Raw genomic sequence first — 25,537 nt, 5'->3', positions numbered from 1 at the left:
CCTTTGGGGCATTTTACACACACACACACACACACACACCTTCCTTCGTTTCCACACACACTACCTGAAAGTGCTTGCTAAGTGTCCGTTTGTTTCCACACACACTACCTGAAAGTCAGCTGCCGCTTGCTAAGTGTCCGGTCCCGCTTCACACATCTAAGTGTCAGGTCCCGCTCCCATCTTCTCTCTTTCTGAGTGCTGCAGCTTGCTAGGTCCCACCTGTGTGAGTTCCCACTCACAAACCTTAAACTGACAACGATGATGTCAGCACGCCTGCGACTGGACTCCTTCTTAAAGGAGAATGTGCGTAAAAAAAAAAAAAATTTTTTTTTTTAATTATCTAGCCGCAGCCAATTCCAGGGGGGTGCAAGTGCACCCCCTTGCACCTGCCTGTGGGCGCCCTTGGCAGTAGACTATAGTGACAGTTGTCCTCCACATTTATGTTTGCACACAGTTTAATTAGGTGGTAGACTATAGTGACAGCTGTCCTCCACATTTATGTTTGCACACAGAATTAGGCGGTAGACTACAGTGACAGCTGTCCTCCACATTTATGTTTACACACAGTTTAATGAGGTGGTAGAATATACTCACAGCTGTCCTCCACATTTATGTTTGCACAGAGTTTAATTAGGCGGTAGACTTTAGAAACAGCTGTCCTCCACATGTATGTTTGCACACAGTTTAATTAGGCGGTAGACTATAGTCACAGGAGTCCTCCACATTTATGTTTGCACACAGTTTATTTAGGCGGTAGACTATAGTCACAGCTGTCCCCCACATTTATGTTGGCACATAGCTTAATGAGACAGTTGACTATAGTCACACCTGTCCTCCACATTTATGTTTCACACAGTTTAATGAGGCAGTAGACTATAGTGACAGCTGTTCTCCACATTTATGTTTCACACAGTTTAATAAGGCAGTAGACTATAGTCACAGCTGTCTTCCACATTTATGTTCGCACGCAGTTTGAGGAGTTAGACTATAGTGACAGCTGGTCTCCACATTTATGCTTGCACACAGTTTAATTAGGCAGTAGACTATAGTCACAGCTGTCCTCCACATTTATGTTTGCATGCAGATTAATGAGGCGGTAGACTATAGTGACAGCTGTTCTCCACATTTATGTTCCACACAGTTTAATTAGGCAGTAGACTATATTCACAGCTGTCCTCCACATTTATGTTTGCACACAGTTTAATTTGGCAGTAGACTATTGTCACACCTGTCCTCCACATTTATGTTTCACACAGTTTATGAGGCGGTAGACTATAGTGACAGCTGTTCTCCACATTTATGTTTCAAACAGTTTAATTAGGCAGTAGACTATAGTCACAGCTGTTCTTCACATTTATGTTTGCAGACAGTTTAATTAGACAGTTGACTAGAGTCACAGCTGTCCTCCAAATTCACGTTTGCACACAGTTTAATTAGGCGGTTGACTATAGTCACAGCTGTCCTCCACATTTATGTTTGCACACAGTTTAATTAGATGGTTGACTAGAGTCACAGCTGTCCTCCAAATTTATGTTGCACACAGTTTAATTAGTTGGTAGACTATAGTCACAGCTGTCCTCCACATTTATGTTTGCACACAGTTTAATGAGTCAGTAGATTATAATCACAGCTGTCCTCCACATTTATGTTTGCACACAGTTTAATGAGGTGGGAGACTATAGTCACAGCTGTCCTCCACATTTATGTTTCCACACAGTTTAATGAGGAGGTAGACTATAGTCACTGCTGTCCACCACATTCATGTTTGCACACAGTTTAATGAGGCAGTAGGCTATAGTCACAGCTGTCCTCCACATTTATGTTTTCACACAGTTTAATGAGGCAGTAGGCTATAGTCACAGCTGTCCTTCACATTTTTGTTTGCGCACAGTTTAATTAGGCGATAAGACTATAGTCACAGCTGTCCTCCACATTTGTATTTGCACACAGTTTAATTACGCTGTAGACTATAGTCACAGCTGTCCTACACATTTATGTTTGCACACAGTTTAATTTGGCAGTAGACTATAGTCACAGCTGTCCTCAACATTTATGTTTGCACACAGATTAATTAGGTGGTAGGCTATAGTCACAGCTGTGCTCCACATTTATGCTTGCACACAGTTTAATTAGGCGGTAGACTATAGAAACTGCTGTCCTATACATGTATGTTTGCACACAGTTTAATTAGGCGGTAGACTATAGAAACAGCTGTCCTCCACATGTATGTTTGCACACAGTTTAATTAGGCGGTAGACTATAGTCACAGGTGTCCTCCACATTTATGTTTGCACACAGTTTATTTAGGCGGTAGACTATAGTCACAGCTGTCCTCCACATTTATGTTGGCACATAGCTTAATGAGACGGTAGACTATAGTCAGAGCTGTCCTCCACATTTATGTTTGCACACAGTTTAATGAGACGGTAGACTGTAGTCACAGCTGTCCTCCACATTTATGTTTACACACAGTTTAGTTAGGCGGTAGACTACAGCCACAGCTGTCCTCCACATTTATGTTTGCACACAGTTTAATTAGGCTGTAGGCTATAGTTACAGCTGTCCTCCACATTTATGTTTGCACACAGTTTAATGAGACGGTAGACTACAGTCACAGCTGTCCTCCACATTTCTGTTTGCACACAGTTTAATTAAGCGGTAGACTATAGTCACAGCTGTCCTCCACATTTATGTTTGCACACAGTTTAATGAGGCGGTAGACTATAGTCACAGCTGTCCTCTACATTTCTGTTTGCACACAGTTTAATTAAGCGGTAGACTATAGTCACAGCTGTCCTCCACATTTATGTTTGCACACAGACTAATTAGGTGGTAGACTATAGTCACAGCTGTCTTCCACGTTTATGTTTGCAAACAGATTAATTAGGAGGTAAACTAGAGTCACAGTTGTCCTCCACATTTATGTTTGCACACAGTTTAATGAGACGGTAGACTATAGTCAGAGCTGTCCTCCACATTTATGTTTGCACACAGTTTAATGAGGTGGTTGACTAAAATCACAGCTGTCCTCCACAATTATGTTTGCACACAGTTTAATTAGTCACAGCTGCCCTCCACATTTGTTTGCACACAGTTTAATTAGGCGGTAGACTATAGTGACAGCTGTCCTCCACATTTTTGCTTGCACACAGTTTGATTAGACGGTTGACTATAGTTACAGCTGTCCTCAAAATTTATGTTTGCACACAGTTTAATTAGGCGATAGACTATACTCACAGATGTCCATCACATTTATGTTTGCGCACAGTTTAATTAGGCGATAAGACTATAGTCACAGCTGTCCTCAACATTTACGTTTGCACACAGTTTAATAAGGCGGTAGACTACAGTCATAGCTGTCCTCCACATTTATGTTTGCACACAGTTTAATTAGGCGGTAGACTTTAGTGACAGCTGTCCTCCACAATTATGTTTGCACACAGTTTAATTAGGCGGTAGACTATAGCGACAGCTGTCCTCCACATTTATGTTTGCACACAGTTTAATTAGGCGGTAGACTATAGTCACAGCTGTCCTCCACATTTATGTTTGCACACAGTTTAATGAGACGGAAGACTATAGTCACAGCTGTCCTACACATTTATGTTTGCACACAGTTTAATGAGACGGTAGAATATAGTCACAGCTGTCCTCCACCTTTATGTTTGCACAGAGTTTGATGAGGTGGTAGACTATAGTCACAGCTGTCCTCCACATTTATGTTTGGACACAGTTTAATGAGGCGGCACACTATACTCACAGCTGTCCTCCACAATTATGTTTGCACACAGATTAATGAGGCAGTAGACAATAGTCACAGCTGTCCCCCACATTTATGTTTGCACACAGTTTAATGAGGCAGTAGACTATAGTCACAGCTGTCCTCCACATTTATGTTTGCACACAGTTTAATGAGGCAGTAGACTATAGTCACAGGTGTCCTCCACATTTATGTTTGCACAAAGTTTAATGAGACGGTAGACTATAGTCACAGCTGTCCTCCACATTTATGTTTGCACACAGTTTAATTAGGCGGTAGACTATAGTCACAGCTGTCCTCCACATTTATGTTTGCACACAGTTTAATGAGGTGGTAGACTATAGTCACAGCTGTCAACCACATTTATGTTTGCACAAAGTTTAATTAGACGATTGACGAGAGTCACAGCTGTCCTCCAAATCTGTTTGAACACAGCTTAGTTAGGCGGTTGACTATAGTCACAGCTGTCCTCCACATTTATGTTTGGACACAGTTTAATGAGGCAGTAGATTATAGTCACAGCTTTCCTCCACATTTATGTTTGCACAGACTTTAAAGAGGCAGTTGACTATAGTCACAGCTGTTCTCCACATTTATGTTTGCACTTAGTTTAATTAGGCGGTAGACTATAGTGACAGTTGTCCTCCAAATTTATGCTTGCACACAGTTTAATGAGGCGGTAGACTATAGTCACAGCTGTCCTCCACATTTATCTTTGCACACAGTTTAATGAGGCGGTAGACTATAGTCACAGCTGTCCTCCACATTTATGTTTGCACACAGTTTAATGAGGCGGTAGACTATAGTCACAGCTGTCCTCCACATTTATGTTTGCACACAGTTTAATGAGGCGGTAGACTATAGACACAGCTGTCCTCCACATTTATGTTTGCACACAGTATAATTACGCAGTAGACTATAGTGACAGCTGTCCTCCACATTTATGTTTGCACGCAGTTTAATTAGGCGGTAGACTATAGTCACAGCTGTCCTCCACATTTATGTTTGCACACAGTTTAATGAGGAGGTAGACTGTAGTCACAGCTGTCCTCCACATTTATGTTTGCACACAGTTTAATTAGGCGGTAGACTATAGTCACAGCTGTCCTCAACATTTATCTTTGCACACAATTTAATTAGGTGGTAGACTATAGTAACAGCTATCCTCCACATTTATGTTTGCACAAAGTTTAATGGGACGATAGACTACAGTCAGAGCTGTCCTCCACATTTATGTTTGCACACAGTATAATGAGGTGGTAGACTATAGTCAGAGCTGCCCTCCACATTTTGTTTGCACACAGTTTAATGAGGTGATAGACTAAAGTCACAGGTGTCCTCCACAATTATGTTTGCACACAGTTTAATTAGGTGGTAGACTACAGTTACAGCTGCCCTCCAGATTTATATTTGCACACAGTTTAATTAGGTGGTAGACTATATTCATAGCTGTCCTCCACATTTATGTTTGCACACTGTTTAATAAGACGGTTGACTATAGTCACAGGTGTCCTCCAAATTTAAGTTTGCACACAGTTTAATTAGGCGGCTGACTAAAGTCACAGCTGTCTTCCACATTTATGTTTGCACACAGTTTAATGAGGCAGTAGATTATAGTCACAGCTATCCTCCACATTTATGTTTGCACACAGTTTAATGAGGCGGTAGATTATAGTCACAGCTGTCCTCCACAATTATGTTTGCACACAGTTTAATTAGGCGGTAGACTATACTCGCAGCTGTCCTCCACATTTATGTTTCCACACAGTTTAATAAGATGGCAGACTATCCTCCACAATTATGTTTGCACACAGTTTAATTAGGCGGTAGACTATAGTCACAGCTGTCCTCCACATTTATGTTTGCACACAGTTTAATTAGGTGGTAGACATGAGTCACAGCTGTCAACCACATTTATGTGTGCACACTGTTTAATTAGACGATTGACGACAGTCACAGCTGTCCTCCAAATTTATGTTTGCACAAAGTTTAATTAGGTGGTTGACTATAGTCACAGCTGTCCTCCACATTTATGTTTGCACACAGTTTAATTAAGCGGTAGACTACAGTGGCAGTTGTCCTCCACATTTCTGTTTGCACAGTTTAGTGAGGCGGTAGAACATAGTGACAGCTGTCCACCACATTTATGTTTGCACAGAGTTTAAATTGGCGGTAGACTATAGTCACAGCTGTCCTCCACATTTATGTTTGCACACAGTTTAATTAGGCGGTAGACTATAGAAACAGCTGTCCTCCACATGTATGTTTGCACACAGTTTAATTAGGCGGTAGACTATAGTCACAGGTGTCCTCCACATTTATGTTTGCACACAGTTTATTTAGGCGGTAGACTATAGTCACAGCTGTCCTCCACATTTATGTTTGCACACAGTTTAATGAGACGGTAGACTATAGTCACAGCTGTCCTCCACATTTATGTTTGCACACAGTTTAATGAGACGGTAGACTGTAGTCACAGCTGTCCTCCACATTTATGTTTGCACACAGTTTAATTAGGCGGTAGACTACAGTGACAGCTGTCCTCCACATTTATGTTTGCACACAGTTTAATTAGGCTGTAGACTATAGTCACAGCTGTCCTCCACATTTATGTTTGCACACAGTTTAATTAAGTGGTAGACTATAGTCACAGCTGTCCTCCACATTTATGTTTGCACACAGTTTAATGAGGCGGTAGACTATAGTCACAGCTGTCCTCCACATTTATGTTTGCACACAGTTTAATTAGGTGGTAGACTATAGCCACAGCTGTCCTCCACATTTATATTTGCACACAGTTTAATGAGGTGGTAGACTTTAGTCACAGCTGTCCTCGACATTTATGCTTGCACACAGTTTAATTAAGAGGTAGACTATAGTCACAGCTGTCCTCCACATTTATGTTTGCACACAGTTTAATGAGACGGTAGACTATAGTCACAGCTGTCCTCCACATTTATGTTTGCACACAGTTTAATGAGGTGGTAGACTATAGTCACAGCTGTCCTCCACATTTATGTTTGCACACAGTTTAATTAGGCGGTAGACTATAGTCACAGCTGTCCTCCACATTTATGTTTGCACACAGTTTAATTAGGCGGTAGACTATAGTCACAGCTGTCCTCCACATTTATGTTTGCACACAGTTTAATTAGGCGGTAGACTATAGTCACAGCTGTCCTCCACATTTATGTTTGCACACAGTTTAATGAGGCGGTAGACTATAGTCACAGCTGTCCTCCACATTTATGTTTGCACACAGTTTAATGAGGTGGTAGACTATAGTCACAGCTGTCCTCCACATTTATGTTTGCACACAGTTTAATTAGGCGGTAGACTATAGTCACAGCTGTCCTCCACATTTATGTTTGCACACAGTTTAATTAGGCGGTAGACTATAGTCACAGCTGTCCTCCACATTTATGTTTGCACACAGTTTAATTAGGCGGTAGACTATAGTCACAGCTGTCCTCCACATTTATGTTTGCACACAGTTTAATGAGGCGGTAGACTATAGTCACAGCTGTCCTCCACATTTATGTTTGCACACAGTTTAATGAGGTGGTAGACTATAGTCACAGCTGTCCTCCACATTTATGTTTGCACACAGTTTAATGAGGTGGTAGACTATAGTCACAGCTGTCCTCCACATTTATGTTTGCACACAGTTTAATTAGGCGGTAGACTATAGTCACAGCTGTCCTCCACATTTATGTTTGCACACAGTTTAATGAGGCAGTAGACTATAGTCACAGCTGTCCTCCACATTTATGTTTGCACACAGTTTAATGAGGCAGTAGACTATAGTCACAGCTGTCCTCCACATTTATGTTTGCACACAGTTTAATTAGGCGGTAGACTATAGTCACAGCTGTCCTCCACATTTATGTTTGCACACAGATTAATTAAGTGGCAGACTATAGTCACAGCTGTCCTCCACATTTAGGTTTGCACACAGTTTAATTAAGTGCTAGACTATAGTCACAGCTGTCCTCCACAATTATGTTTGCACACAGTTTAATTAGGCGGTAGGCTAAAGTCACAGCTCTCCTCCACATTTATGTTTGCACACAGTTTAATGAGGCGGTAGATTATAGTCACAGCTGTCCTCCACATTTATGTTTGCACACAGTTTAATGAGGCAGTAGACTATAGTCACAGCTGTCCTCCACATTTATGTTTGCACACAGTTTAATTAGGCGGTAGACTATAGTCACAGCTGTCCTCCACATTTATGTTTGCACACAGTTTAATGAGATGGTAGACTATAGTCACAGCTGTCCTCCACATTTATGTTTGCACACAGTTTAATAAGGCGGTAGACTACAGTCATAGCTGTCCTCCACATTTATGTTTGCACACAGTTTAATTAGGCAGTAGACTATAGTCACAGCTGTCCTCCACATTTATGTTTGCACACAGTTTAATTAGGCGGTAGACTATAGTCACAGCTGTCCTCCACATTTATGTTTGCACACAGTTTAATGAGGTGGTAGACTATAGTCACAGCTGTCCTCCACATTTATGTTTGCACACAGTTTAATTAGGCGGTAGACTATAGTCACAGCTGTCCTCCACATTTATGTTTGCACACAGTTTAATTAGGTGGTAGACTATAGTCACAGCTGTCCTCCACATTTATGTTTGCACACAGTTTAATGAGGTGGTAGACTATAGTCACAGCTGTCCTCCACATTTATGTTTGCACACAGTTTAATGAGGTGGTAGACTATAGTCACAGCTGTCCTCCACATTTATGTTTGCACACAGTTTAATTAGGTGGTAGACTATAGTCACAGCTGTCCTCCACATTTATGTTTGCACACAGTTTAATTAGGCGGTAGACTATAGTCACAGCTGTCCTCCACATTTATGTTTGCACACAGTTTAATTAGGTGGTAGACTATAGTCACAGCTGTCCTCCACATTTATGTTTGCACACAGTTTAATTAGGCGGTAGACTATAGTCACAGCTGCCCTCCACATTTATGTTTGCACACAGTTTAATTAGGCGGTAGACTATAGTCACAGCTGTCCTCCACATTTATGTTTGCACACAGTTTAATTAGGTGGTAGACTATAGTCACAGCTGTCCTCCACATTTATGTTTGCACACAGTTTAATGAGGCGGTAGACTATAGTCACAGCTGTCCTCCACATTTATGTTTGCACACAGTTTAATTAGGCGGTAGACTATAGTCACAGCTGTCCTCCACATTTATGTTTGCACACAGTTTAATTAGGTGGTAGACTATAGTCACAGCTGTCCTCCACATTTATGTTTGCACACAGTTTAATTAGGCGGTAGACTATAGTCACAGCTGTCCTCCACATTTATGTTTGCACACAGTTTAATTAGGTGGTAGACTATAGTCACAGCTGTCCTCCACATTTATGTTTGCACACAGTTTAATTAGGTGGTAGACTATAGTCACAGCTGTCCTCCACATTTATGTTTGCACACAGTTTAATTAGGCGGTAGACTATAGTCACAGCTGTCCTCCACATTTATGTTTGCACACAGTTTAATTAAGTGGTAGACTATAGTCACAGCTGTCCTCCACATTTATGTTTGCACACAGTTTAATTAAGTGCTAGACTATAGTCACAGCTGTCCTCCACATTTATGTTTGCACACAGTTTAATTAGGCGGTAGACTATAGTCACAGCTGTCCTCCACATTTATGTTTGCACACAGTTTAATTAGGCGGTAGACTATAGTCACAGCTGTCCTCCACATTTATGTTTGCACACAGTTTAATTAAGTGGTAGACTATAGTCACAGCTGTCCTCCAAATTTATGCTTGCACACAGTTTAATTAGGTGGTAGACTATAGCAACAGCTGTCCTCCACATTTATGTTTGCAAACAGTTTAATTAGGCGGTAGACTATAGTGACAGCTGTCCTCCACATTTATGTTTGCACACAGTTTAATGAGGTGGTAGACTGTAGTCACAGCTGTCCTCCACATTTATGTTTGCACACAGTTTAATTAGGTGGTAGACTATAGTCACAGCTGTCCTCCACATTTATGTTTGCACACAGTTTAATTAGGCAGTAGACTATAGTCACAGCTGTCCTCCACATTTATGTTTGCACACAGTTTAATTAGGCGGTAGACTATAGTCACAGCTGTCCTCCACATTTATGTTTGCACACAGTTTAATGAGGCGGTAGACTATAGTCACAGCTGTCCTCCACATTTATGTTTGCACACAGTTTAATGAGGTGGTAGACTATAGTCACAGCTGTCCTCCACATTTATGTTTGCACACAGTTTAATTAGGCGGTAGACTATAGTCACAGCTGTCCTCCACATTTATGTTTGCACACAGTTTAATTAGGTGGTAGACTATAGTCACAGCTGTCCTCCACATTTATGTTTGCACACAGTTTAATTAGGCGGTAGACTATAGTCACAGCTGTCCTCCACATTTATGCTTGCACACAGTTTAATTAAGAGGTAGACTATAGTCACAGCTGTCCTCCACATTTATGTTTGCACACAGTTTAATGAGGTGGTAGACTATAGTCACAGCTGTCCTCCACATTTATGTTTGCACACAGTTTAATTAGGCGGTAGACTATAGTCACAGCTGTCCTCCACATTTATGTTTGCACACAGTTTAATGAGGTGGTAGACTATAGTCACAGCTGTCCTCCACATTTATGTTTGCACACAGTTTAATGAGGTGGTAGACTATAGTCACAGCTGTCCTCCACATTTATGTTTGCACACAGTTTAATTAGGCGGTAGACTATAGTCACAGCTGTCCTCCACATTTATGTTTGCACACAGTTTAATTAGGCAGTAGACTATAGTCACAGCTGTCCTCCACATTTATGTTTGCACACAGTTTAATTAGGTGGTAGACTATAGTCACAGCTGTCCTCCACATTTATGTTTGCACACAGTTTAATTAGGCGGTAGACTATAGTCACAGCTGTCCTCCACATTTATGTTTGCACACAGTTTAATGAGGTGGTAGACTATAGTCACAGCTGTCCTCCACATTTATGTTTGCACACAGTTTAATTAGGCAGTAGACTATAGTCACAGCTGTCCTCCACATTTATGTTTGCACACAGTTTAATTAGGCGGTAGACTATACTCGCAGCTGTCCTCCACATTTATGTTTGCACACAGTTTAATGAGGTGGTAGACTATAGTCACAGCTGTCCTCCACATTTATGTTTGCACACAGTTTAATTAGGCGGTAGACTATAGTCACAGCTGTCCTCCACATTTATGTTTGCACACAGTTTAATTAGGTGGTAGACTATAGTCACAGCTGTCCTCCACATTTATGTTTGCACACAGTTTAATGAGGTGGTAGACTATAGTCACAGCTGTCCTCCACATTTATGTTTGCACACAGTTTAATGAGGCGGTAGACTATAGTCACAGCTGTCCTCCACATTTATGTTTGCACACAATTTAATGAGGTGGTAGACTATAGTCACAGCTGTCCTCCACATTTATGTTTGCACACAGTTTAATTAGGCGGTAGACTATAGTCACAGCTGTCCTCCACATTTATGTTTGCACACAGTTTAATTAAGTGCTAGACTATAGTCACAGCTGTCCTCCACATTTATGTTTGCACACAGTTTAATTAGGCGGTAGACTATAGTCACAGCTGTCCTCCACATTTATGTTTGCACACAGTTTAATTAGACAATTGACGAGAGTCACAGCTGTCCTCCACATTTATGTTTGCACAAAGTTTAAAGTGGCAGTTGACTATTGTCACAGCTGTCCTCCACATTTATGTTTGCACACAGTTTAATGAGGCGGTAGACTATAGTCACAGCTGTCCTCCACATTTATGTTTGCACACAGTTTAATAAGGTGGTAGACTATAGCAACAGCTGTCCTCCACATTTATGTTTGCAAACAGTTTAATACGATGGTAGACTATAGTGACAGCTGTCCTCCACATTTATGTTTGCACACAGTTTAATTAGGCGGTAGACTATAGTCACAGCTGTCCTCCACATTTATGTTTGCACACAGTTTAATTAGGTGGTAGACTATAGTCACAGCTGTCCTCCACATTTATGTTTGCACACAGTTTAATGAGGTGGTAGACTATAGTCACAGCTGTCCTCCACATTTATGTTTGCACACAGTTTAATTAGGTGGTAGACTATAGTCACAGCTGTCCTCCACATTTATGTTTGCACACAGTTTAATTAGGTGGTAGACTATAGTCACAGCTGTCCTCCACATTTATGTTTGCACACAGTTTAATTAGGTGGTAGACTATAGTCACAGCTGTCCTCCACATTTATGTTTGCACACAGTTTAATGAGGCGGTAGACTATAGTCACAGCTGTCCTCCACATTTATGTTTGCACACAGTTTAATTAGGCGGTAGACTATAGTCACAGCTGTCCTCCACATTTATGTTTGCACACAGTTTAATTAGGTGGTAGACTATAGTCACAGCTGTCCTCCACATTTATGTTTGCACACAGTTTAATTAGGTGGTAGACTATAGTCACAGCTGTCCTCCACATTTATGTTTGCACACAGTTTAATGAGGCGGTAGACTATAGTCACAGCTGTCCTCCACATTTATGTTTGCACACAGTTTAATGAGGTGGTAGACTATAGTCACAGCTGTCCTCCACATTTATGTTTGCACACAGTTTAATTAGGTGGTAGACTATAGTCACAGCTGTCCTCCACATTTATGTTTGCACACAGTTTAATTAGGCGGTAGACTATAGTCACAGCTGTCCTCCACATTTATGTTTGCACACAGTTTAATTAGGCAGTAGACTATAGTCACAGCTGTCCTCCACATTTATGTTTGCACACAGTTTAATTAGGCGGTAGACTATAGTCACAGCTGTCCTCCACATTTATGTTTGCACACAGTTTAATGAGGTGGTAGACTATAGTCACAGCTGTCCTCCACATTTATGTTTGCACACAGTTTAATTAGGCGGTAGACTATAGTCACAGCTGTCCTCCACATTTATGTTTGCACACAGTTTAATTAGGTGGTAGACTATAGTCACAGCTGTCCTCCACATTTATGTTTGCACACAGTTTAATTAGGCGGTAGACTATAGTCACAGCTGTCCTCCACATTTATGTTTGCACACAGTTTAATTAGGTGGTAGACTATAGTCACAGCTGTCCTCCACATTTATGTTTGCACACAGTTTAATTAGGCAGTAGACTATAGTCACAGCTGTCCTCCACATTTATGTTTGCACACAGTTTAATTAGGCGGTAGACTATAGTCACAGCTGTCCTCCACATTTATGTTTGCACACAGTTTAATTAGGCGGTAGACTATAGTCACAGCTGTCCTCCACATTTATGTTTGCACACAGTTTAATTAGGTGGTAGACTATAGTCACAGCTGTCCTCCACATTTATGTTTGCACACAGTTTAATTAGGCGGTAGACTATAGTCACAGCTGTCCTCCACATTTATGTTTGCACACAGTTTAATGAGGTGGTAGACTATAGTCACAGCTGTCCTCCACATTTATGTTTGCACACAGTTTAATTAGGCAGTAGACTATAGTCACAGCTGTCCTCCACATTTATGTTTGCACACAGTTTAATTAGGCGGTTGACTATAGTCACAGCTGTCCTCCACATTTATGTTTGCACACAGTTTAATTAGGCGGTAGACTATAGTCACAGCTGTCCTCCACATTTATGTTTGCACACAGTTTAATGAGGTGGTAGACTATAGTCACAGCTGTCCTCCACATTTATGTTTGCACACAGTTTAATTAGGCGGTAGACTATAGTCACAGCTGTCCTCCACATTTATGTTTGCACACAGTTTAATTAGGCGGTAGACTATAGTCACAGCTGTCCTCCACATTTATGTTTGCACACAGTTTAATGAGGCGGTAGACTATAGTCACAGCTGTCCTCCACATTTATGTTTGCACACAGTTTAATGAGGTGGTAGACTATAGTCACAGCTGTCCTCCACATTTATGTTTGCACACAGTTTAATGAGGCGGTAGACTATAGTCACAGCTGTCCTCCACATTTATGTTTGCACACAGTTTAATGAGGCAGTAGACTATAGTCACAGCTGTCCTCCACATTTATGTTTGCACACAGTTTAATTAGGTGATAGTCTATAGTCACAGCTGTCCTCCACATTTATGTTTGCACACAGTTTAATGAGGTGGTAGACTATAGTCACAGCTGTCCTCCACATTTATGTTTGCACACAGTTTAATTAGGCGGTAGACTATAGTCATAGCTGTCCTCCACATTTATGTTTGCACACAGTTTAATTAGGCAGTAGACTATAGTCACAGTTGTCCTCCACATTTATGTTTGCACACAGTTTAATTAGGCGGTAGACTATAGTGACAGCTGTCCTCCACATTTATGTTTGCACACAGTTTAATTAGGCGGTAGACTATAGTCACAGCTGTCCTCCACATTTATGTTTGCACACAGTTTAATTAGGCGGTAGACTATAGTCACAGCTGTCCTCCACATTTATGTTTGCACACAGTTTAATTAGGCGGTAGACTATAGTCACAGCTGTCCTCCACATTTATGTTTGCACACAGTTTAATTAGGCGGTAGACTATAGTCACAGCTGTCCTCCACATTTATGTTTGCACACAGTTTAATTAGGCGGTAGACTATAGTGACAGCTGTCCTCCACATTTATGCTTGCACACAGTTTAATTAGGTGGTAGACTATAGTGACAGCTGTCCTCCACATTTATGTTTGCACACAGTTTAATGAGGCGGTAGACTATAGTCACAGCTGTCCTCCACATTTATGTTTGCACACAGTTTAATTAGGCGGTAGACTATAGTCACAGCTGTCCTCCACATTTATGTTTGCACACAGTTTAATGAGGTGGTAGACTATAGTCACAGCTGTCCTCCACATTTATTTTTGCACACAGTTTAATGAGGTGGTAGACTATAGTCAGAGCTGTCCTCCACATTTAAGTTTGCACACAGTTTAATGAGGTGGTAGACTAAAGTCACAGCTGTCCTCCACAATTATGTTTGCACACAGTTTAATTAGGCGGTAGACTATAGTCACAGCTGCCCTCCACATTTATGCTTGCACACAGTTTAATTAGGCGGCAGAATATAGTCACAGCTGTCCTCCACATTTATGTTGCACACAGTTTAATCAGTGAGTAGACTAAAGTCACAGCTGTCTTCCACATTTATGTTTACACACAGTTTAATGAGTCAGTAGATTATAGTCACAGCTGTCCTCCACATTTATGTTTGCACAGAGTTTAATGAGGCAGTAGACTATAGTCACAGCTGTCCTCCACATTTATGATTCCACACAGTTTAATTAGGCGGTAGACTATAGTCACTGCTGTCCTCCACATTTATGATTCCACACAGTTTAATGAGGTGGTAGACTATAGTCACAGCTGTCCTCCACATTTATGATTCCACACAGTTTAATTAGACGGCAGACTATAGTCACAGCTGTCCTCCACATTTATGTTTGCACACAGTTTAATGAGGCGGTAGAATATAGTCACAGCTGGCCTCCACATTTATGTTTGCACACAGTTTAATTAGGTGGTAGACTATAGTCACAGCTGGCCACCACATTTCTGTTTGCACACAGTTTAATGAGGCAGTAGACTACAGTCACAGCTGCCCTCCACATTTGTTTGCACACAGTTTAATTAGGCGGTAGACTATAGTCACAGCTGTCCTCCACATTTATGTTTGCACACAGTTTAATGAGGCGGTAGACTATAGTCACAGCTGTCCTCCACATTTATGTTTGCACACAGTTTAATTAGGCGGTAGACTATAGTCACAGCTGTCCTCCACATTTATGTTTGCACACAGTTTAATTAGGTGGTAGACTATAGTCACAGCTGTCCTCCACATTTATGTTTGCACACAGTTTAATGAGGCGGTAGACTATAGTCACAGCTGTCCTCCACATTTATGTTTGCACACAGTTTAATGAGATGGTAGACTATAGTCACAGCTGTCCTCCACATTTATGTTTGCACACAGTTTAATGAGGCGGTAGACTATAGTCACAGCGGTCCTCCACAGTTATGTTTGCACACAGTTTAATTAGGTGGTAGACTGTAGTCACAGCTGGCTTCCACATTTATGTTTGCACACAGTTTAAATAGGTGGTAGACTATAGTCACAGCTGTCCTCCACATTTATGTTTGCACACAGTTTAATATGGCGGTAGACTATAGTCACAGCTGTCCTCCACATTTATGTTTGCACACAGTTTAATTAGGCGGTAGACTATAGTCACAGCTGTCCTCCACAATTATGTTTGCACACAGTTTAATTAGGCGGTAGACTATAGCGACAGCTGTCCTCCACATTTATGTTTGCACACAGTTTAATTAGGCGGTAGACTATAGTCACAGCTGTCCTCCACATTTATGTTTGCACACAGTTTAATTAGGTGGTAGACTATAGTCACAGCTGTCCTCCACATTTATGTTTGCACACAGTTTAATTAGGCGGTAGACTATACTCACAGCTGTCCTCCACATTTATGTTTGCACACAGTTTAATGAGATGGTAGACTATAGTCACAGCTGTCCTCCACATTTATGTTTGCACACAGTTTAATTAGGCGGTAGACTATACTCACAGCTGTCCTCCACATTTATGTTTGCACACAGTTTAATTAGGTGGTAGACTATAGTCACAGCTGTCCTCCACATTTATGTTTGCACACAGTTTAATGAGGCGGTAGACTATAGTCACAGCTGTCCTCCACATTTATGTTTGCACACAGTTTAATTAGGCGGTAGACTATAGTCACAGCTGTCCTCCACATTTATGTTTGCACACAGTTTAATGAGGTGGTAGACTATAGTCACAGCTGTCCTCCACATTTATGTTTGCACACAGTTTAATTAGGCGGTAGACTATAGTCACAGCTGTCCTCCACATTTATGTTTGCACACAGTTTAATTAGGTGGTAGACTATAGTCACAGCTGTCCTCCACATTTATGTTTGCACACAGTTTAATTAGGCGGTAGACTATAGTCACAGCTGTCCTCCACATTTATGTTTGCACACAGTTTAATGAGGCGGTAGACTATAGTCACAGCTGTCCTCCACATTTATGTTTGCACACAGTTTAATTAGGCGGTAGACTATAGTCACAGCTGTCCTCCACATTTATGTTTGCACACAGTTTAATGAGGCGGTAGACTATAGTCACAGCTGTCCTCCACATTTATGTTTGCACACAGTTTAATTAGGCGGTAGACTATAGTCACAGCTGTCCTCCACATTTATGTTTGCACACAGTTTAATGAGGTGGTAGACTATAGTCACAGCTGTCCTCCACATTTATGTTTGCACACAGTTTAATTAGGTGGTAGACTATAGTCACAGCTGTCCTCCACATTTATGTTTGCACACAGTTTAATGAGGCGGTAGACTATAGTCACAGCTGTCCTCCACATTTATGTTTGCACACAGTTTAATGAGGCGGTAGACTATAGTCACAGCTGTCCTCCACATTTATGTTTGCACACAGTTTAATGAGGTGGTAGACTATAGTCACAGCTGTCCTCCACATTTATGTTTGCACACAGTTTAATTAGGCAGTAGACTATAGTCACAGCTGTCCTCCACATTTATGTTTGCACACAGTTTAATTAGGTGGTAGACTATAGTCACAGCTGTCCTCCACATTTATGTTTGCACACAGTTTAATTAGGCGGTAGACTATAGTCGCAGCTGTCCTCCACATTTATGTTTGCACACAGTTTAATGAGGTGGTAGACTATAGTCACAGCTGTCCTCCACATTTATGTTTGCACACAGTTTAATGAGGTGGTAGACTATAGTCACAGCTGTCCTCCACATTTATGTTTGCACACAGTTTAATTAGGTGGTAGACTATAGTCACAGCTGTCCTCCACATTTATGTTTGCACACAGTTTAATTAGGCGGTAGACTATAGTCACAGCTGTCCTCCACATTTATGTTTGCACACAGTTTAATTAGGCGGTAGACTATAGTCACAGCTGTCCTCCACATTTATGTTTGCACACAGTTTAATTAGGCGGTAGACTATAGTCACAGCTGTCCTCCACATTTATGTTTGCACACAGTTTAATGAGGCGGTAGACTATAGTCACAGCTGTCCTCCACATTTATGTTTGCACACAGTTTAATGAGGCAGTAGACTATAGTCACAGCTGTCCTCCACATTTATGTTTGCACACAGTTTAATTAGGCGGTAGACTATAGTCACAGCTGTCCTCCACATTTATGTTTGCACACAGTTTAATGAGGTGGTAGACTATAGTCACAGCTGTCCTCCACATTTATGTTTGCACACAGTTTAATTAGGCGGTAGACTATAGTCACAGCTGTCCTCCACATTTATGTTTGCACACAGTTTAATGAGGCGGTAGACTATAGTCACAGCTGTCCTCCACATTTATGTTTGCACACAGTTTAATGAGGCGGTAGACTATAGTCACAGCTGTCCTCCACATTTATGTTTGTACACATTTATGTTTGCACACAGTTTAATTAGGCGGTAGACTATAGTCACAGCTGTCCTCCACATTTATGTTTGCACACAGTTTAATTAGGCGGTAGACTATAGTCACAGCTGTCCTCCACATTTATGTTTGCACACAGTTTAATTAGGCGGTAGACTATAGTCACAGCTGTCCTCCACATTTATGTTTGCACACAGTTTAATGAGGTGGTAGACTATAGTCACAGCTGTCCTCCACATTTATGTTTGCACACAGTTTAATTAGGTGGTAGACTATAGTCACAGCTGTCCTCCACATTTATGTTTGCACACAGTTTAATTAGGTGGTAGACTATAGTCACAGCTGTCCTCCACATTTATGTTTGCACACAGTTTAATTAGGCGGTAGACTATAGTCACAGCTGTCCTCCACATTTATGTTTGCACACAGTTTAATTAGGTGGTAGACTATAGTCACAGCTGTCCTCCACATTTATGTTTGCACACAGTTTAATTAGGTGGTAGACTATAGTCACAGCTGTCCTCCACATTTATGTTTGCACACAGTTTAATTAGGCAGTAGACTATAGTCACAGCTGTCCTCCACATTTATGTTTGCACACAGTTTAATTAGGCGGTAGACTATAGTCACAGCTGTCCTCCACATTTATGTTTGCACACAGTTTAATTAGGCGGTAGACTATAGTCACAGCTGTCCTCCACATTTATGTTTGCACACAGTTTAATTAGGCAGTAGACTATAGTCACAGCTGTCCTCCACATTTATGTTTGCACACAGTTTAATTAGGTGGTAGACTATAGTGACAGCTGTCCTCCACATTTATGTTTGCACACAGTTTAATTAGGCGGTAGACTATAGTCACAGCTGTCCTCCACATTTATGTTTGCACACAGTTTAATGAGGTGGTAGACTATAGTCACAGCTGTCCTCCACATTTATGTTTGCACACAGTTTAATGAGGCGGTAGACTATAGTCACAGCGGTCCTCCACAGTTATGTTTGCACACAGTTTAATTAGGTGGTAGACTGTAGTCACAGCTGGCTTCCACATTTATGTTTGCACACAGTTTAAATAGGTGGTAGACTATAGTCACAGCTGTCCTCCACCCTTATGTTTGCACATAGTTTAATGAGGCAGTAGACTATAGTCACAGCTGTCCTCCACATTTATGTTTGCACACAGTTTAATTAGGCGGCAGACTATAGTCACATGTTTCCTCCACATTTATGCTTCACACAGTTTAATTAAGAGGTAGACTATATTGACAGCTGACCTCCACATTTATGTTTGCACACAGTTTAATTAGGCAGTAGACTATAGTGACAGTTGTCCTCCACATTTATGTTTGCACAGAGTTTAATTAGGTGGTAGACTATAGTGACAGCTGTCCTCCACATTTATGTTTGCACACAGTTTAATTAGGCGGTAGACTATAGTGACAGCTGTCCTCCACATTTATGTTTGCACACAGTTTAATGAGGTGGTAGACTATAGTCACAGCTGTCCTCCACATTTATGTTTGCACACAGTTTAATGAGGCGGTAGACTATAGTCACAGCTGTCCTCCACATTTATGTTTGCACACAGTTTAATGAGGTGGTAGACTATAGTCACAGCTGTCCTCCACATTTATGTTTGCACACAGTTTAATTAGGCGGTAGACTATAGTCACAGCTGTCCTCCACATTTATGTTTGCACACAGTTTAATTAGGTGGTAGACTATAGTCACAGCTGTCCTCCACATTTATGTTTGCACACAGTTTAATGAGGTGGTAGACTATAGTCACAGCTGTCCTCCACATTTATGTTTGCACACAGTTTAATTAGGCGGTAGACTATAGTCACAGCTGTCCTCCACATTTATGTTTGCACACAGTTTAATGAGGAGGTAGACTATAGTCACAGCTGTCCTCCACATTTATGTTTGCACACAGTTTAATTAGGCGGTAGACTATAGTCACAGCTGTCCTCCACATTTATGTTTGCACACAGTTTAATTAGGCGGTAGACTATAGTCACAGCTGTCCTCCACATTTATGTTTGCACACAGTTTAATTAGGCGGTAGACTATAGTGACAGCTGTCCTCCACATTTATGTTTGCACACAGTTTAATTAGGCGGTAGACTATAGTCACAGCTGTCCTCCACATTTATGTTTGCACACAGTTTAATTAGGCAGTAGACTATAGTCACAGCTGTCCTCCACATTTATATTTCCACAACGTTTAATTAGGCGGTAGACTATAGTCACTGCTGTCCTCCACATTTATGTTTGCACACAGTTTAATGAGGTGGTAGACTATAGTCACAGCTGTCCTCCACATTTATGTTTGCACACAGTTTAATGAGGTGGTAGACTATAGTCACAGCTGTCCTCCACATTTATGTTTGCACACAGTTTAATTAGGCGGTAGACTATAGTCACAGCTGTCCTCCACATTTATGTTTGCACACAGTTTAATGAGGCGGTAGACTATAGTCACAGCTGTCCTCCACATTTATGTTTGCACACAGTTTAATTAGGCGGTAGACTATAGTCACAGCTGTCCTCCACATTTATGTTTGCACACAGTTTAATGAGGCGGTAGACTATAGTCACAGCTGTCCTCCACATTTATGTTTGCACACAGTTTAATTAGGCAGTAGACTATAGTCACAGCTGTCCTCCACATTTATGTTTGCACACAGTTTAATTAGGCGGTAGACTATAGTCACAGCTGTCCTCCACATTTATGTTTGCACACAGTTTAATTAGGTGGTAGACTATAGTCACAGCTGTCCTCCACATTTATGTTTGCACACAGTTTAATTAGGCGGTAGACTATAGTCACAGCTGTCCTCCACATTTATGTTTGCACACAGTTTAATGAGGTGGTAGACTATAGTCACAGCTGTCAACCACATTTATGTTTGCACACAGTTTAATTAGGCGGTAGACTATAGTCACAGCTGTCCTCCACATTTATGTTTGCACACAGTTTAATGAGGTGGTAGACTATAGTCACAGCTGTCCTCCACATTTATGTTTGCACACAGTTTAATTAGGCGGTAGACTATAGTCACAGCTGTCCTCCACATTTATGTTTGCACACAGTTTAATTAGGTGGTAGACTATAGTCACAGCTGTCCTCCACATTTATGTTTGCACACAGTTTAATTAGGCGGTAGACTATAGTCACAGCTGTCCTCCACATTTATGTTTGCACACAGTTTAATTAGGCGGTAGACTACAGTCAGAGCTGTCCTCCACATTTATGTTTGCACACAGTTTAATGAGGTGGTAGACTATAGTCACAGCTGTCCTCCACATTTATGTTTGCACACAGTTTAATTAGGCGGTAGACTATAGTCACAGCTGTCCTCCACATTTATGTTAGCACACAGTTTAATTAGGCGGTAGACTATAGTCACAGCTGTCCTCCACATTTATGTTTGCACACAGTTTAATTAGGCGGTAGACTATAGTCACAGCTGTCCTCCACATTTATGTTTGCACACAGTTTAATTAGGTGGTAGACTATAGTCACAGCTGTCCTCCACATTTATGTTTGCACACAGTTTAATTAGGCAGTAGACTATAGTCACAGCTGTCCTCCACATTTATGTTTGCACACAGTTTAATTAGGCGGTAGACTATAGTCACAGCTGTCCTCCACATTTATGTTTGCACACAGTTTAATTAGGCGGTAGACTATAGTGACAGCTGTCCACCACATTTATGTTTGCACACAGTTTAATTAGGCGGTAGACTATAGTCACAGCTGTCCTCCACATTTATGTTTGCACACAGTTTAATTAGGCAGTAGACTATAGTCACAGCTGTCCTCCACATTTATGTTTGCACACAGTTTAATTAGGCGGTAGACTATAGTCACAGCTGTCCTCCACATTTATGTTTGCACACAGTTTAATTAGGCAGTAGACTATAGTCACAGCTGTCCTCCACATTTATGTTTGCACACAGTTTAATTAGGCAGTAGACTATAGTCACAGCTGTCCTCCACATTTATGTTTGCACACAGTTTAATTAAGCGGTAGACTATAGTCACAGCTGTCCTCCACATTTATGTTTGCACACAGTTTAATTAGGCGGTAGACTATAGTCACAGCTGTCCTCCACATTTATGTTTGCACACAGTTTAATTAGGCAGTAGACTATAGTCACAGCTGTCCTCCACATTTATGTTTGCACACAGTTTAATTAGGTGGTAGACTATAGTCACAGCTGTCCTCCACATTTATGTTTGCACACAGTTTAATGAGGCGGTAGACTATAGTCACAGCTGTCCTCCACATTTATGTTTGCACACAGTTTAATGAGGTGGTAGACTATAGTCACAGCTGTCCTCCACATTTATGTTTGCACACAGTTTAATTAGGTGGTAGACTATAGTCACAGCTGTCCTCCACATTTATGTTTGCACACAGTTTAATGAGGTGGTAGACTATAGTCACAGCTGTCCTCCACATTTATGTTTGCACACAGTTTAATTAGGCAGTAGACTATAGTCACAGCTGTCCTCCACATTTATGTTTGCACACAGTTTAATGAGGCAGTAGACTATAGTCACAGCTGTCCTCCACATTTATGTTTGCACACAGTTTAATTAGGCGGTAGACTATAGTCACAGCTGTCCTCCACATTTATGTTTGCACACAGTTTAATTAGGTGGTAGACTATAGTCACAGCTGTCCTCCACATTTATGTTTGCACACAGTTTAATTAGGCAGTAGACTATAGTCACAGCTGTCCTCCACATTTATGTTTGCACACAGTTTAATTAGGTGGTAGACTATAGTCACAGCTGTCCTCCACATTTATGTTTGCACACAGTTTAATTAGGCGGTAGACTATAGTCACAGCTGTCCTCCACATTTATGTTTGCACACAGTTTAATTAGGTGGTAGACTATAGTCACAGCTGTCCTCCACATTTATGTTTGCACACAGTTTAATTAGGCGGTAGACTATAGTCACAGCTGTCCTCCACATTTATGTTTGCACACAGTTTAATTAGGCAGTAGACTATAGTCACAGCTGTCCTCCACATTTATGTTTGCACACAGTTTAATTAGGCGGTAGACTATAGTCACAGCTGTCTTCCACATTTATGTTTGCACACAGTTTAATTAGGTGGTAGACTATAGTCACAGCTGTCCTCCACATTTATGTTTGCACACAGTTTAATTAGGCAGTAGACTATAGTCACAGCTGTCCTCCACATTTATGTTTGCACACAGTTTAATTAGGTGGCAGACTATAGTCACAGCTGTCCTCCACATTTATGTTTGCACACAGTCTAAATAGGTGGTAGACTATAGTCACAGCTGTCCTCCACATTTATGTTTGCACACAGTTTAATGAGGCAGTAGACTATAGTCACAGCTGTCCTCCACATTTATGTTTGCACACAGTTTAATGAGGCGGTAGACTATAGTCACAGCTGTCCTCCACATTTATGTTTGCACACAGTTTAATTAGGCAGTAGACTATAGTCACAGCTGTCCTCCACATTTATGTTTGCACACAGTTTAATTAGGCAGTAGACTATAGTCACAGCTGTCCTCCACATTTATGTTTGCACACAGTTTAATTAGGCGGTAGACTATAGTCACAGCTGTCCTCCACATTTATGTTTGCACACAGTTTAATTAGGCGGTAGACTATAGTCACAGCTGTCCTCCACATTTATGTTTGCACACAGTTTAATTAGGTGGTAGACTATAGTCACAGCTGTCCTCCACATTTATGTTTGCACACAGTTTAATTAGGCGGTAGACTATAGTCACAGCTGTCCTCCACATTTATGTTTGCACACAGTTTAATTAGGTGGTAGACTATAGTCACAGCTGTCCTCCACATTTATGTTTGCACACAGTTTAATTAGGCGGTAGACTATAGTCACAGCTGCCCTCCACATTTATGTTTGCACACAGTTTAATTAGGCGGTAGACTATATTCACAGCTGTCCTCCACATTTATGTTTGCACACAGTTTAATTAGGCGGAAAATTATAGTCACAGCTGTCCTCCACATTTATGTTTGCGCACAGTTTAATTAGGTAGTAGACTATAGTCACAGCTGCCCTCCACATTTATGTTTGCACACAGTTTAATTAGGCGGTAGACTATAGTCACAGCTGTCCTCCACATTTATGTTTGCACACAGTTTAATTAGGCGGTAGACTATAGTCACAGCTGTCCTCCACATTTATGTTTGCACACAGTTTAATTAGGCGGTAGACTATAGTCACAGCTGTCCTCCACATTTATGTTTGCACACAGTTTAATTAGGCAGTAGACTATAGTCACAGCTGTCCTCCACATTTATGTTTGCACACAGTTTAATTAGGTGGTAGACTATAGTCACAGCTGTCCTCCACATTTATGTTTGCACACAGTTTAATTAGGCGGTAGACTATAGTCACAGCTGTCCTCCACATTTATGTTTGCACACAGTTTAATTAGGCGGTAGACTATAGTCACAGCTGTCCTCCACATTTATATTTGCACACAGTTTAATTAGGCGGTAGACTATAGTCACAGCTGTCCTCCACATTTATGTTTGCACACAGTTTAATTAGGCGGTAGACTATAGTCACAGCTGTCCTCCACATTTATGTTTGCACACAGTTTAATTAGGCGGTAGACTATAGTCACAGCTGTCCTCCACATTTATGTTTGCACACAGTTTAATTAGGCAGTAGACTATAGTCACAGCTGTCCTCCACATTTATGTTTGCACACAGTTTAATGAGGCGGTAGACTATAGTCACAGCTGTCCTCCACATTTATGTTTGCACACAGTTTAATGAGGCGGTAGACTATAGTCACAGCTGTCCTCCACATTTATGTTTGCACACAGTTTAATTAGGCGGTAGACTATAGTCACAGCTGTCCTCCACATTTATGTTTGCACACAGTTTAATGAGGCGGTAGACTATAGTCACAGCTGTCCTCCACATTTATGTTTGCACACAGTTTAATGAGGCGGTAGACTATAGTCACAGCTGTCCTCCACATTTATGTTTGCACACAGTTTAATTAGGCAGTAGACTATAGTCACAGCTGTCCTCCACATTTATGTTTGCACACAGTTTAATTAGGCGGTAGACTATAGTCACAGCTGTCCTCCACATTTATGTTTGCACACAGTTTAATGAGGCGGTAGACTATAGTCACAGCTGTCCTCCACATTTATGTTTGCACACAGTTTAATTAGGCAGTAGACTATAGTCACAGCTGTCCTCCACATTTATGTTTGCACACAGT

The 25,537-nt window shown here is 41.1% G+C and overlaps 1 protein-coding gene across 1 annotated transcript in view; it reads right to left on the bottom strand.

Annotated features, from left to right (window-relative positions):
• Window positions 1–25,537, bottom strand: part of LOC122800655 (PC3-like endoprotease variant B) — a 3,659,607-nt gene that overhangs the window by 2,739,489 nt on the left and 894,581 nt on the right. The window lies entirely within an intron of this gene.

Source organism: Protopterus annectens, chromosome 1.part0 (assembly GCF_019279795.1).
Source record: "Protopterus annectens isolate FY-2018-M chromosome 1.part0, PAN1.0, whole genome shotgun sequence".
Taxonomy (NCBI): Eukaryota; Metazoa; Chordata; order Ceratodontiformes; family Protopteridae; genus Protopterus; species Protopterus annectens.
The sequence above is the reverse complement of the archived record's forward strand: the minus strand, read 5'-3'. Positions and strand labels throughout refer to the sequence as shown.